Source organism: Felis catus, chromosome B2 (genome assembly GCF_018350175.1).
Source record: "Felis catus isolate Fca126 chromosome B2, F.catus_Fca126_mat1.0, whole genome shotgun sequence".
In the NCBI taxonomy this organism is placed as follows: Eukaryota; Metazoa; Chordata; class Mammalia; order Carnivora; family Felidae; genus Felis; species Felis catus.
In genome coordinates, this window is record NC_058372.1 from 14,728,598 (window position 1) to 14,739,733 (window position 11,136).

General features: G+C 50.0%; 1 long non-coding RNA gene across 1 annotated transcript; it reads right to left on the reverse strand.

Moving 5' to 3' along the window:
• Nucleotides 1-201: 201 nt before the first annotated feature.
• LOC109499557 lies at nt 202-10,828 on the reverse strand. Its single transcript, XR_002156870.2, has 3 exons — nt 9,257-10,828; nt 2,615-2,694; nt 202-475 (listed from the first exon to the last, which is right to left on the reverse strand). It is a non-coding gene; the product is annotated as an uncharacterized LOC109499557 (long non-coding RNA).
• Nucleotides 10,829-11,136: the final 308 nt, after the last annotated feature.

Genomic DNA, 11,136 nt, shown 5'->3' on the forward strand with positions numbered 1-11,136 from the left:
GGTAGGCGGGTCAGGTGGCTGGAGCATGAAGTGACGTGCCGGGGAGGGGGGGGGGGGGGGGCGCGAGATGTACTAGAAGGACAATAAGCAAGAGACACTGTGGAGGCCACCCCCCACCCCCTGCCGCCCTGTAGGACGTGCGCATCTGGTCTCGTAGATTCCGTAGAAGCGCCGAGGAGTTTCACGAGGGGGGTTCTTAGATTTGTCACTTAGACCACGTGGCTACCACTGAAGGACAGATCAGAGTGGTCAAGGTTGGCGACAGGGAGACAGATTAGACTTTTATTTTACAACAAAACTCATCCAGGTGATGGATGAGGAAGCAGAACAGGATCGTGGGGGGGGGGGGTGAAAGAAACGCACGGGTGTGGGAACTTTGCAGAGGACAGAAGCAGCGAGCTGTCATGATTGGCTGGATTGACGTCAGATGAGAGAAGCACATCAGGGACGCTTCTTAGGCTTCATAGAATGGCTACTGTTGACACATTAAAAAAAAAGGAAAAGACAAAGCACATTTAGAGAAAAGCAATTGGGGATGCCTTGCTTCCGTTTGTGCTTTCTGTTTCTTTTTTGTGAAAAGCTATGGGCTCTTTTTTGAAGTTTTATTTGCAACATTTAGGGGGCAAAAATTTATAGAGCTGTTTAGCAAGGGGCTGGATATCTGGTCTACGGTTTGGGAAGGAAGTAAAGAAATCATTAGGATAGAGGCAAATAAGTGAGAGGGAAGAAATGGGTTTGCCCCTGGGAAAGAAGAATAGAGGGTCAAGAATGACGCCCTCGGAGGGGTGCCCGGGTGGCTCAGTCAGTTAAGCGTCCGACTTCGGCTCAGGTCATGATCTCGTGGTTTGCAACTTCGAGCCCCGAGTCGGGCTCTGGGCTGACCGCTCAGAGCCTGGAGCCTGCTTTGGATTCTGTGCCTCCCTCCCCTGCTCACGCTCTGTCTCTCTTTCTCAAAAATAAACATTAAAAAAAAATTTTTTTTTAAATGATGCCCTTGGAAAGTGATGTTTGGAGATACAGATGTGACTCTAGGGTGTGTGGCTTGTGTTACCGGTTCATGACGACCTGATTATATAAGTCGGCACCTTCAGCTGCAAAAACAGAGACTCATTCAATTTATCTCAGGAAAAGTGGGATGGCTCAGTCGGTTGAGTGTCCGACTTTGGCTCAGGTCATGATCTCACAGCTAGTGAGTTCAAGCCCCGTGTCAGGCTCTGTGCTGACAGCTCAGAGCCTGGAGCCTGCTTCGGATTCTGTGTCTCCCTCTCTCTCTGCCCCTAACCCACTTGCATTCTGTCTCTGTCTCTCTCAAAAATAAATAAACATTAAAAAACATTTTTTAAAAAAAGTGGGGTTTATTGGAAAGGTCAGGTAGACCAGAACCCCGCGTGTAGAGCTCAGCAGAGGAGGCAGGTCTAGGGGTGCCTGTCTCTCTCCAACCCCATTTCTCTCTGTGAATCCTCTATACTATCTCAGTACCAACGAGATTTATTAGCTCTTTTTTAGGACTAACTACCCCAAGACTTAGAAGATGTATAAATGTCTTGGAACCATAAGCAAAAAGTCACATAGGTGTTCGTTTGTACATTTCCCTGGGGGAGAGAGTCCACACTTTTATGCGCTTCTCAGAGCGATCCCAGATACAAAGGAAGCCTTCAGACCTCCTCGTCTCTGTCTCTGTCTCTGTCTCTCTCTCTCTCTCTCTCTCTCTCCCCCTAGGCAGAGGCAAGCTCTGGGGTGCCTCAGCCCCAACTCAGCCCGATCATATCCTTTCACTACCAGATCTATCTATTGCAAATTACAAAATTCTTTTCATTTTTGTTAGTTCAGATGGTTCGAGCTTTTTCTGCATCAGGCCAAAGGCGATTGGAGAAGCCAGCACGGCTGAGTAGTGACAAACGTGAAGCAAGTTTTCCTAAGTAGGAGGTTAAGCAAGGCAGTTTCCTTTCGAAGAGAGAGAGTAGAGCCAGGATCACAGGAAAGGGCTGGCCTTTCCTGAAGGGTGGCCTTTCCTAAAGCATGGCCACTAGCCCTTCAGGGCAAATAGGTTCTGTATCAGGCACCCTGGCTGGAATGATCACCCCCTGGCCGACTGAAACGGGCTGATAGTAAGCTGGAAAGAAATCGCTGCTGGAATTCTACAGAAACTGTTCCTCGCCTTATCTTTTCTACCCTTTCAGTCAGTAAGAGCATATCAAACATGAATATCAAATCTGCATTTATCAGAAAGCTGGGGACACCCTATAGCATGCTGGAGGACAGATCTCAGTCTCCAAAAGAGCTTGGCAGCCTAGAGTCATGATTTGAATCAAAGACGATGCGATTTGGTGCAACTGAATGTGAAATACTGTATTTAGAATTTTTTTAATGTTTATTTATTTTTGAGAGAGAGAGAGAGAGAGACAGAGCATGGGGGTGGAGAGGGGCAGAGAGAGGGAGACACAGAATCCGAAGCAGGCTCCGGGCTCCGAGCTGTCAGCACGGAGTCCAACGTGGGGCTCGAACTCATGAACTGTGAGATCGTGACCTGAGCCGAAGGCGGAGGCTCAACCACCTGAGCCACCCAGGAGCCCCTAAAATACCGTATTTAGAAGGATTAAAATCAAACACGTACCTGCAACATCAGGAAGAGGAGGCCGAACTATAGTGTCAAATAATCTCTCGCCAACTTGAGCCACTAGCATAAAATGATTGCTGAGAAGAAAAGAAAAAAAAACAACCACTTTGTATTAATAAAGGTTTCAATGCCCAGACCCAAGTGAAATGGTCCATTCGTCATTGACTAGACAGTATTTATCTACATGTAATACTTGCTTCCTGGGGCCATATTAAAAAAAAAAAAAGTGTTGGAAGACTTTTCTTCTTTAGAGCAGTTTTAGGTTTGCAGCAAAATTGAGGGGTGGTGCAGAGATTCCCCTTACCACCCCCCTTGCTTCCACACATGAAGAGCCTCCCCCATTACCAACGTCCCCCACCAGAGTGGGAAAACGGCTGAAATCAATGAACCTACATCGATCGTCACGTCAATATCACTCAAGGTCCACAGTTTACATTACAGTTCACCCTTGGTGCTGCGCTTTCCAGGGGTTTCTGGGACCACGCAGGCCTTTAGGCTGGGACCACGCAGGCCCTTCCTGGGACCACGCAGGCCCTTAGGCTGGCCTGCCCCAGCTTTGATTTGGATTTCTTCCTAAGGTATTTTCTCTCCTCTTTGCTGGCCCACACTCTATCCCTTCCGGTCCCTGAGCAAATGTTGCCTTTCCTTCTGCACCCGGCCGGGTTCTACCGCCTGACCTCCAGTTACCTTGGAGAGCCCTGGACACAGCCCTGGCCTTTGTCACCTTGCAATCCCACCTCCCTCCACCCTCCGAAACAGACTCCTACAAGTTGCAGGGAGCAATCACGAGGGCTGGCTCTTTAGTCTTCACGGCGCCCACCACACAAGAAACTGGGGCACGGGGTCGAGTCTCAAAGTAAGTGACTGGCAGAGTCAGGGTTCAGACTCCACGTATTTGACCCTCGAGGCGTGTCGAGCCCCGGTCCACTTTTTCAGTCCCTCTGTGAGCTCTGCCAGGACGAAGTCCCAGGAACCAGTCTTAGAATGGCCCGTTCTGTCTCTTTGGAAGTCTCTATGTTGCCACTCAAGTTGTCAGCCCTCGTTTCCTCGGTCCACAGCACCTGGCTGTCTCTCTCTCTCTCTCTCTCTCTGCCCTTCCCTGCTCCCACTCACCCTCCCTCACATACAGAGTCAGCTCATGACAAAACGAGTTGTTTTTACTTTGCACCTCATCTGCGTCTGTGACCTTCACTCGAAGAACACCATGAGAGACGGATAAGTTTTGGCTACAGGTCAGAAAGGACGGCCGTTTGCCGCCCTGATGGCGTGGCTTATCAGACAAGCTTGTCACATAAATCTGCACAACTCCTACATCATCACTGATACCAACTTGCTTTCAAACCCAGCTGTGACTGTCCAAAGATTCGTACATTTCTTTGCCCAGGGGATGCAATTTAGCCACATCAGAAGTTGGGTAAACTGGGGCGCCTGGGTGGCTCAGTCAGTTAAGCCTCCGACTTCGGCTCAGGTCGTGATCTCACGGTTCGTGGGATCGAGCCCCGCGTCCGGCTCTGTGCTGACAGCTCAGAGCCTGGAGCCTGCCTCGGATTCTGTGTCTCCCTCTCTCTCTGCCCCCCCCCCACTCACATCTGTCTCTGTCTCTCTCTCTCTCTCTCTTTCAAAAAATAAATAAACATTAAAAAAATTTTTTTAAGAAATTGGGTAAATGGCATATGTGGGAACCATGTAACTGAAAAAAAAAAATTAGACAAAGTCCTCCACAGGCGCAGGCTGGTCAAGAAGGTGCTCAGACATTAGAAGAAATCACAGGAGTATCATTTTGAACTTGCCGGTGGTATAGACCGCGTATGGGGGAACAGGAGGCAGAGACCGATCATGGCAGGGTAAGGGGGGCCGTCAGATGAAGTTGGCATGGCCGTGGGAAGCAGTGAGATTTGAAAAGACCAAGTCGGGGCACCTGGGTGGCGCAGTCGGTTAAGCGTCCAACTTCAGCCAGGTCACGATCTCGCGGTCTGTGAGTTCGAGCCCCGCGTCGGGCTCTGGGCTGATGGCTCGGAGCCTGGAGGCTGCTTCCGATTCTGTGTCTCCCTCTCTCTCTGCCCCTCCTCCGTTCATGTTCTGTCTCTCTCTGTCCCCAAAATAAATAAACATTAAAAAAAAAATTAAGGGGCGCCTGGGTGGCGCAGTCGGTTAAGTGTCCGACTTCAGCCAGGTCACGATCTCGCGGTCCGTGAGTTCGAGCCCCGCGTCAGGCTCTGGGCTGATGGCTCGGAGCCTGGAGGCTGTTTCCGATTCTGTGTCTCCCTCTCTCTCTGCCCCTCCCCCGTTCATGCTCTGTCTCTCTCTGTCCCAAAAATAAATAAACGTTGAAAAAAAATTAAAAAAAAAAAAAAAAGAAAAGACCAAGTGTGATACCCAACAGAGCCAAATGCTCCTGCCGAGTAAATGAGAGTCTGGGGTGGACCCATCCTTCCCCTGACAGCAAAGAGACAGGGTAGGAGCGCCGGTCTGAGGCAGGACTTCAGCCAAACCCGGGGCTCTAGGAGTCCCCAGGGACAGGAGGCTGGCCTCGGATGGCAGAGCGTATCAACACTGAATCGTCGCCATTCCCTTCCTCAAACCCACAGACAAGGCCAAGTGTATGCTTTCAGGCTAATGAGCTCTCAGGATGCCAAACTAAACTTCATTTGCTGTTTGAAAGATTTTTCCATTTCTGGCCCTGGTGAAAGACCCGGCGGTTTCACCCAGACCTCTTCCTACAGTAAGAACAATTAACCCAAAGCAAACTACGTGCCCTAGGGCATCAGAGCCCCCATAGAATGGGCACACAAGTCCCCAAGGCAGGCCGAGAGTCAGGCCAGGGGCACATCTCGTTTTCCCTTCCAAAATAACTGTGGCACTAAGATCCTGTCCGCGCCTGCCAAGAAAGCACTGCCCAGTAACTGGCCGTGGCCAGCGGTGACCACACAGAGCGACCCAAGTAGCAATTCAGGATGATGTCCCCAGACAACGGTAACATACACTAAGTCGTAACACATTTCAGACTTCTGTGGCCGGCGTGTACTTAAATAAAAATTACCCTTGGAGAGCGTAACGAGAACTTGGTCTCTTTTAAGGGCTATGATCTACTTAATTGATCCAATAACATCTCTCCCTTACGCGACTACCCACCCGCTCACAGAGGGGACCCGGATGATGCGGGCTAACTCCCCTAGCCAGAGGGTGACGTCACTCACACCTCTCTTCCCCAGCATGAGCACCTGCTGGTCTCCTTTCACACACTCTCTTACCCGACACACTGTCTCCATTATCCATGCCAGGCAATTAATCTATTTTTAAAAATCCACTAAAATGAGAAATTATAAAAAAAACACTAAACTAAAAAACGAGACTGATACGTACAATCAATGACCCTTTTACTTTAATCTAAAAACAAATGTACATTAATTGGCTGGTTTTTCCTTGAGCCAACAGTGCCTGATTTCCCTCGGACCGCAGTCAACCAGGAAAGAAAGAGAAATGTCCCAGCATCTCCACGAGTAGTTCCCTGACTAATTGTGAGAGAATCCCGGCTGAGAAGTCACCTGGGGGCTTAGCTCTTTCAACTCCTTCAACGGAATTGAAAATAATGTATGATTTTTGTGATTCTACAGACAAGTAAAATGAAGTCCAACCAACGATGTCAGCAAACCCTGGAGAAAGCTCTGTCTTAAGTGCCTCCAAAAAGGGAGATCAAGGGTGAACAGTGATCTGCTCTCTAGAACCCTAGAAAGATTCAGAAGTTAGAGTATGGTTGAAGGCAGGAGGGAGGCAGGAGACTGGTTCCCATCCCCACCTATCAAGGGGTGCAGGGGTCTTATTTGGGGGGTGAAATGAACACGAAAGGCTCCAAACAAAACCACCAGGTATGGTGGAGGGCAGGGGAGTGGCACTCTACTGACATCAAGGCAATGGGTAAAAGTCCACATGCTATGGGGCGCCTGGGTGGCTCAGTAGGTTAAGCATCTGACTTCCAGACGGTTAATGAGTTCGAGCCCTGCAACGGGCTCTCTGCCCTCAGCACAGAGCCTGCTTCAGATCCTCTGTTCCCCTCTTTCTCTCTCTCTCTCTCTCTCTCTCTCTGCCCCTTCCCTGCTTGTGCTCTCTCTCTCTTTCTCTCTCAAAAATAAATAAACATTTTTTTTTAATCCACATGCTGAACCCTGAGACCCCACTGCCACCTTGTCGGCTGCTCACCTCTGAGAAGGCTGGCAGCCATGCAGTTACCCTAAGACAAGAAACTGGAGTATGACAGGAGGGCAGGGTATGTGCAAAGGCCCAGGGGTTGAGACAGAGCTGCAAAGTGGATGGACAGGGTGAAGAGTGAGCCATGAGCACAGTGACTTGGGCAGAGCCAAAATAGGGAACCTGATCCTCATCTTCTAGCCTAGAAGGAGTTGCAGAGGGTTCTAGAAAGTAAAGCGACACAATCACATCAGCATTAAAAAATGCTGTTTCTTTATTTTGGGGAGGGACAGAGGGTGAGTGGGGAGGAGCAGAGAGAGAGGGAGACATAGAATCCGAAGCAGGCTCCAGCCTCTGAGCTGTCGACCCAGAGCCTGATGTGGGGCTCGAACTCTCGGACCGCAAGGTCACGACCTGAGCCGAAGTCAGACACTTGACCTACTGAGCCACCCAGGCAACCCTCACGTCAGCATTTTAAAAAGATTCCGTCTTTCTCCCTCTGTCCCTCCTGTGCCTTCTCTCTCAAAATAAAGAAATAAACATTTAAAAGAAATAAAAAGATCATTCTGGAAGCAGAATGCGATCTAAATTGCTCAAGAGGGAAAATTGGGAATGTTTGGTTGGGTACGAGCGATGATATCAACTCCTCAAAGAAGGCCTAGGAGAGGGGGAGGGTTGAGATGGGACAGAATACCCTGGGCAAGTTAAAACTAAAAACCAGAGTCAGCCTCCCGATGGTCTCTTATTCCAAATGGCAGGACTCCGCACTCACGACGTCGCCCCTCCCCCTTCCCGGTTAATAGACCCAGGAATGAACTGAGCTATTGATTGTGGAGAAGAGCTACCCTGTGGAGGCCAGCAGCTCCTGTGGTATTTTCGACCGCTTGCCCATCTCTTGCCAGGAAACGTCATTTAATTTTGGATTAGATGGATTTGCCAGGAAACACGCCCGTGGGTCGCAGCGCCGAGGAGTAGAGGTCGGTTTTACAATTATGAAACAGCTTTTCCAGGAGCACTGGAAGTCATCAGGCCATCTCCTTAAAAGGCAGCTATTGAAATGATACCCACACAGCCTCTCGCTGGTGGGCACATCAGTGACAATGACGTGTGCGGGGGAGGAACTCTGGGCACAAGGCCGTGAGCTAGGCGGCTTGGGAGAGAGGTTGGGGTTCCTCTGCAAACGTCAGCAGCAAGGACTGGACATCAAACTTCAAGCTGAGCCCCTGCCAAGACCCTCACTGTATCTTCCCATGGCCTGGAGAGTTCCTGGACCCTGCACGGGGTATCCAGAATCAACACTACCCCCAAGAGAACCAATTCCAATTTACTTCTCAAGATGACTTTAGCCATGACCAGGCAAATGACAAAATCTGAGTGTCATTCTGGGCTCCAATAGTTTCCAGCTAGAGGAATAGTTCAACAACCCGTTTCCGGTTTGGGAACTGAAAATAAATGCCAGCCAGGATCTTCGGCCAGTCTCGGAAACAGCCCTGCCTCTGATTCGGGCCACGCCTTCATGAAGGGGGCAGGGACCTCGAAGAGGTAATTCAACCAGGGTGGGAAACTTCCAGAGATGCCACAAAACTCAGTCAGCAAGATAAATAATATCTTCGTGCAAGATTTTAAAAATCAAAATTAAGGTGAAAAAAACCAATGATGAAGGACAGAGCAAAAGTTCATGAAAAAGTGCTGTGCTGAGTCATACTGGAGTCTGAGGTTAAAAGGAAGATCAGGGACGTCAATTGTTTACGTATCTTAAATGCTGATATGTTGTTCGTTATGGATAGTTTCGCATTAATTCTTATTATTAAAGATATGTTACGGGGGCGCCTGGGTGGCTCAGTCGGTTGAGCATCCGACTTTGGCTCAGGTCATGATCTCGAGGTTCGTGAGTTTGAGCCCCGCGTCGGGCTCTGTGCTGACAGCTCAGAGCCTGGAGCCTGCTTCGGATTCTATGTCTCCCTCTCTCTCTGCCCCTCCCCCACTCATATTCATTCTCTCTCTCTCTCTCTCTCTCTCTCTCTCTTTCTCTCAAAAATAAATAAACATTTGAAAAATTTAAAAAAAAAACAAATAAAAATATATTACATTAAAACAGTGTAGCTTCAGTGCTGATTTTTTGGACACCTCCTTAAATCTTACACCAGAAGCAAGCACCTTGCTTGCCTGGCTCTCAGTCCGGCCATGTGGGCAGGAATTTGGAGTTTCATACACCTTCTCTCCTAACATCATCCACCCTACCCATCCCTACATACACACACACACACACACACACACACACACGCATGCACACCCGCACACACACACACTGGCATGGACAAATTAAAAACTACTCTTTGGAAACATAAGCCCACAGCCCGTTCGTTCATTCGTAGAGGTTAGAGAGGGCATTCTTAAAACAACTTTTCTCATTTATCTTTGCAAGCGTGTTGCCGTTCGCCTTTAAATACACACCTGAGATCAGCTTTCGGAACGGAGCTGTACCCTCGGGTTGTGCTCACACACAGAGAGGAGGAAAATCAATTTCAATCCCCGAAAGACGGAATTACTGGTGCAGAAGGTCACTACACGCTAGCACTGCTCAATGGGCTTGGAACAAGATCCTTGTCCGCGTTGCTTCGCTGCCCGCCCAGCGGAGGGAGGAGGGAAGACCGGAGACGCTCGTGCTCACCAGGGAAGAGAAAGATGTCGCTTGTACAAGCCAAGGGTAAATACTTTAAACAGCGAAGGGGAAGAGGCAGACGCGCGCGCGCGCGCGTGCAACGTGGCGTCGAGGACTTCTGTTTGCACCTAACGCTCTAGAGAAATTGGCCACGACTGGCTCAAGCAACTGAAAATACGACTGCTGTAATTCTGTCAAGGTCACTTGTCAGGCTGGCTTATCTACTCCCCAAGGGCTGCTGCACAGATCGGCCCTACCGAAGGGACATAACTCACGGCCGTATCTCCGGGGAAACCTCCCGGGCCTGGTTGCCATTTTGCTCACGCCCTTCCCTGCTCAGGTATCAGATTCAGGCCAGCTGCCGTCTACAGCGGATACAGGCGGGGCTTGGAGCCCGGACCAGTGGTCACGGCCGTCCTGAGCCCTTCCAGATGTCCGTGGACCGGTGCCACTTCTGTCACCTCAGAGATTATTGCGAATATCTGATTGGCAAGCTCACGAACCGTAATAAGACCTGTGGCACAGAGGGGCGGCAGAGGGAGGCGGCCAGGCTGCCCCGGGAGGCAATGTGTCAGAGCCACGTACCTGTTCCCAGGAGCACACACATTTTTCTCCCCGGTGGGAGGGGTAGGGTTTCGTGGAGAGAGCCGGGGCATGGAAGTCAAAGAGATCTGCAGACCCAAGTCTGAATCCTGGCTCCACTCATGAGCTATGGGACCTGGGGACGTGATTTAACCGCTCTGAGGTTCGGTTACCTAATCTATAAAGTGGGGGGAAGCTAATGGATGTGAAGTGCCTGGCGCAAAGCCACCCGCAGAGCCCAGCCCCTGTTTGCAGCAAAGACTTGCCCCGGGGGTTCTGTTGTCTCACGGCCTCGTAACTGATCCCTTCAATGCCCTGAATCTGGGACGCTACTTTTGCTTCCTGCCGTCACATTCGAGGCTTGGCCTGGCCCTCTCTGTACCAACCATTTGGGAATTGGGGACGATGGGATTGGATTGTCATAAAGGAAAAAAATACCCAGATTAGCACATCACGTTCCCAGCCAGCATGAGGTTGGGCAGGGAGGCAGCAGCAAGAACAAAGGCATATCTCTTACTCTCCCTTCTCCTCCTGTCCCCGTACATAGTCCCCAGGACCTGGGAAACCAAGCAAGCCGCCATTCCAGCCGCATCCCAGCCAGTCAGCTGTCGTTCCGAGCTGAGTCGTGGGGAGGCTCATGAAGGAGATGTGGTTCTGAGTCTCAAGGAGAAGGCCGGATGCTCGTCCTTAGATCCTCTCACCAAAGAGGCGGTGTAGGACCCCCGGAAAATGTCAACCGTACCCCTAGCATGACTGGGAGCCCTGGTATGCCTGAGCAGAAAATATGGGGACCTTTTTAAAAATATTTTTTAAGCTTATTCATTTATTTTAGGAGAGAGAGAGAGAGAGAGAGAGCACAAGTGGGGGAGGAACAGAGAAAGAGGGAGAGAGAGAATCCCAAGCAGGCTCCATGCTATTAGCACAGAGCCTAATGCGGGGCTCGAACTCACGAACCGTGAGATCATGACCTGAGCCAAAATCAAGAGTTGGTTCCTCAACCGACTGAGCCACCCAGGTGCCCCGAGACCTTTTTTTAAACAAAAAAATCAGACTCATTTGCTGTGAGAAAGATGGTTTGGAATAACAAACG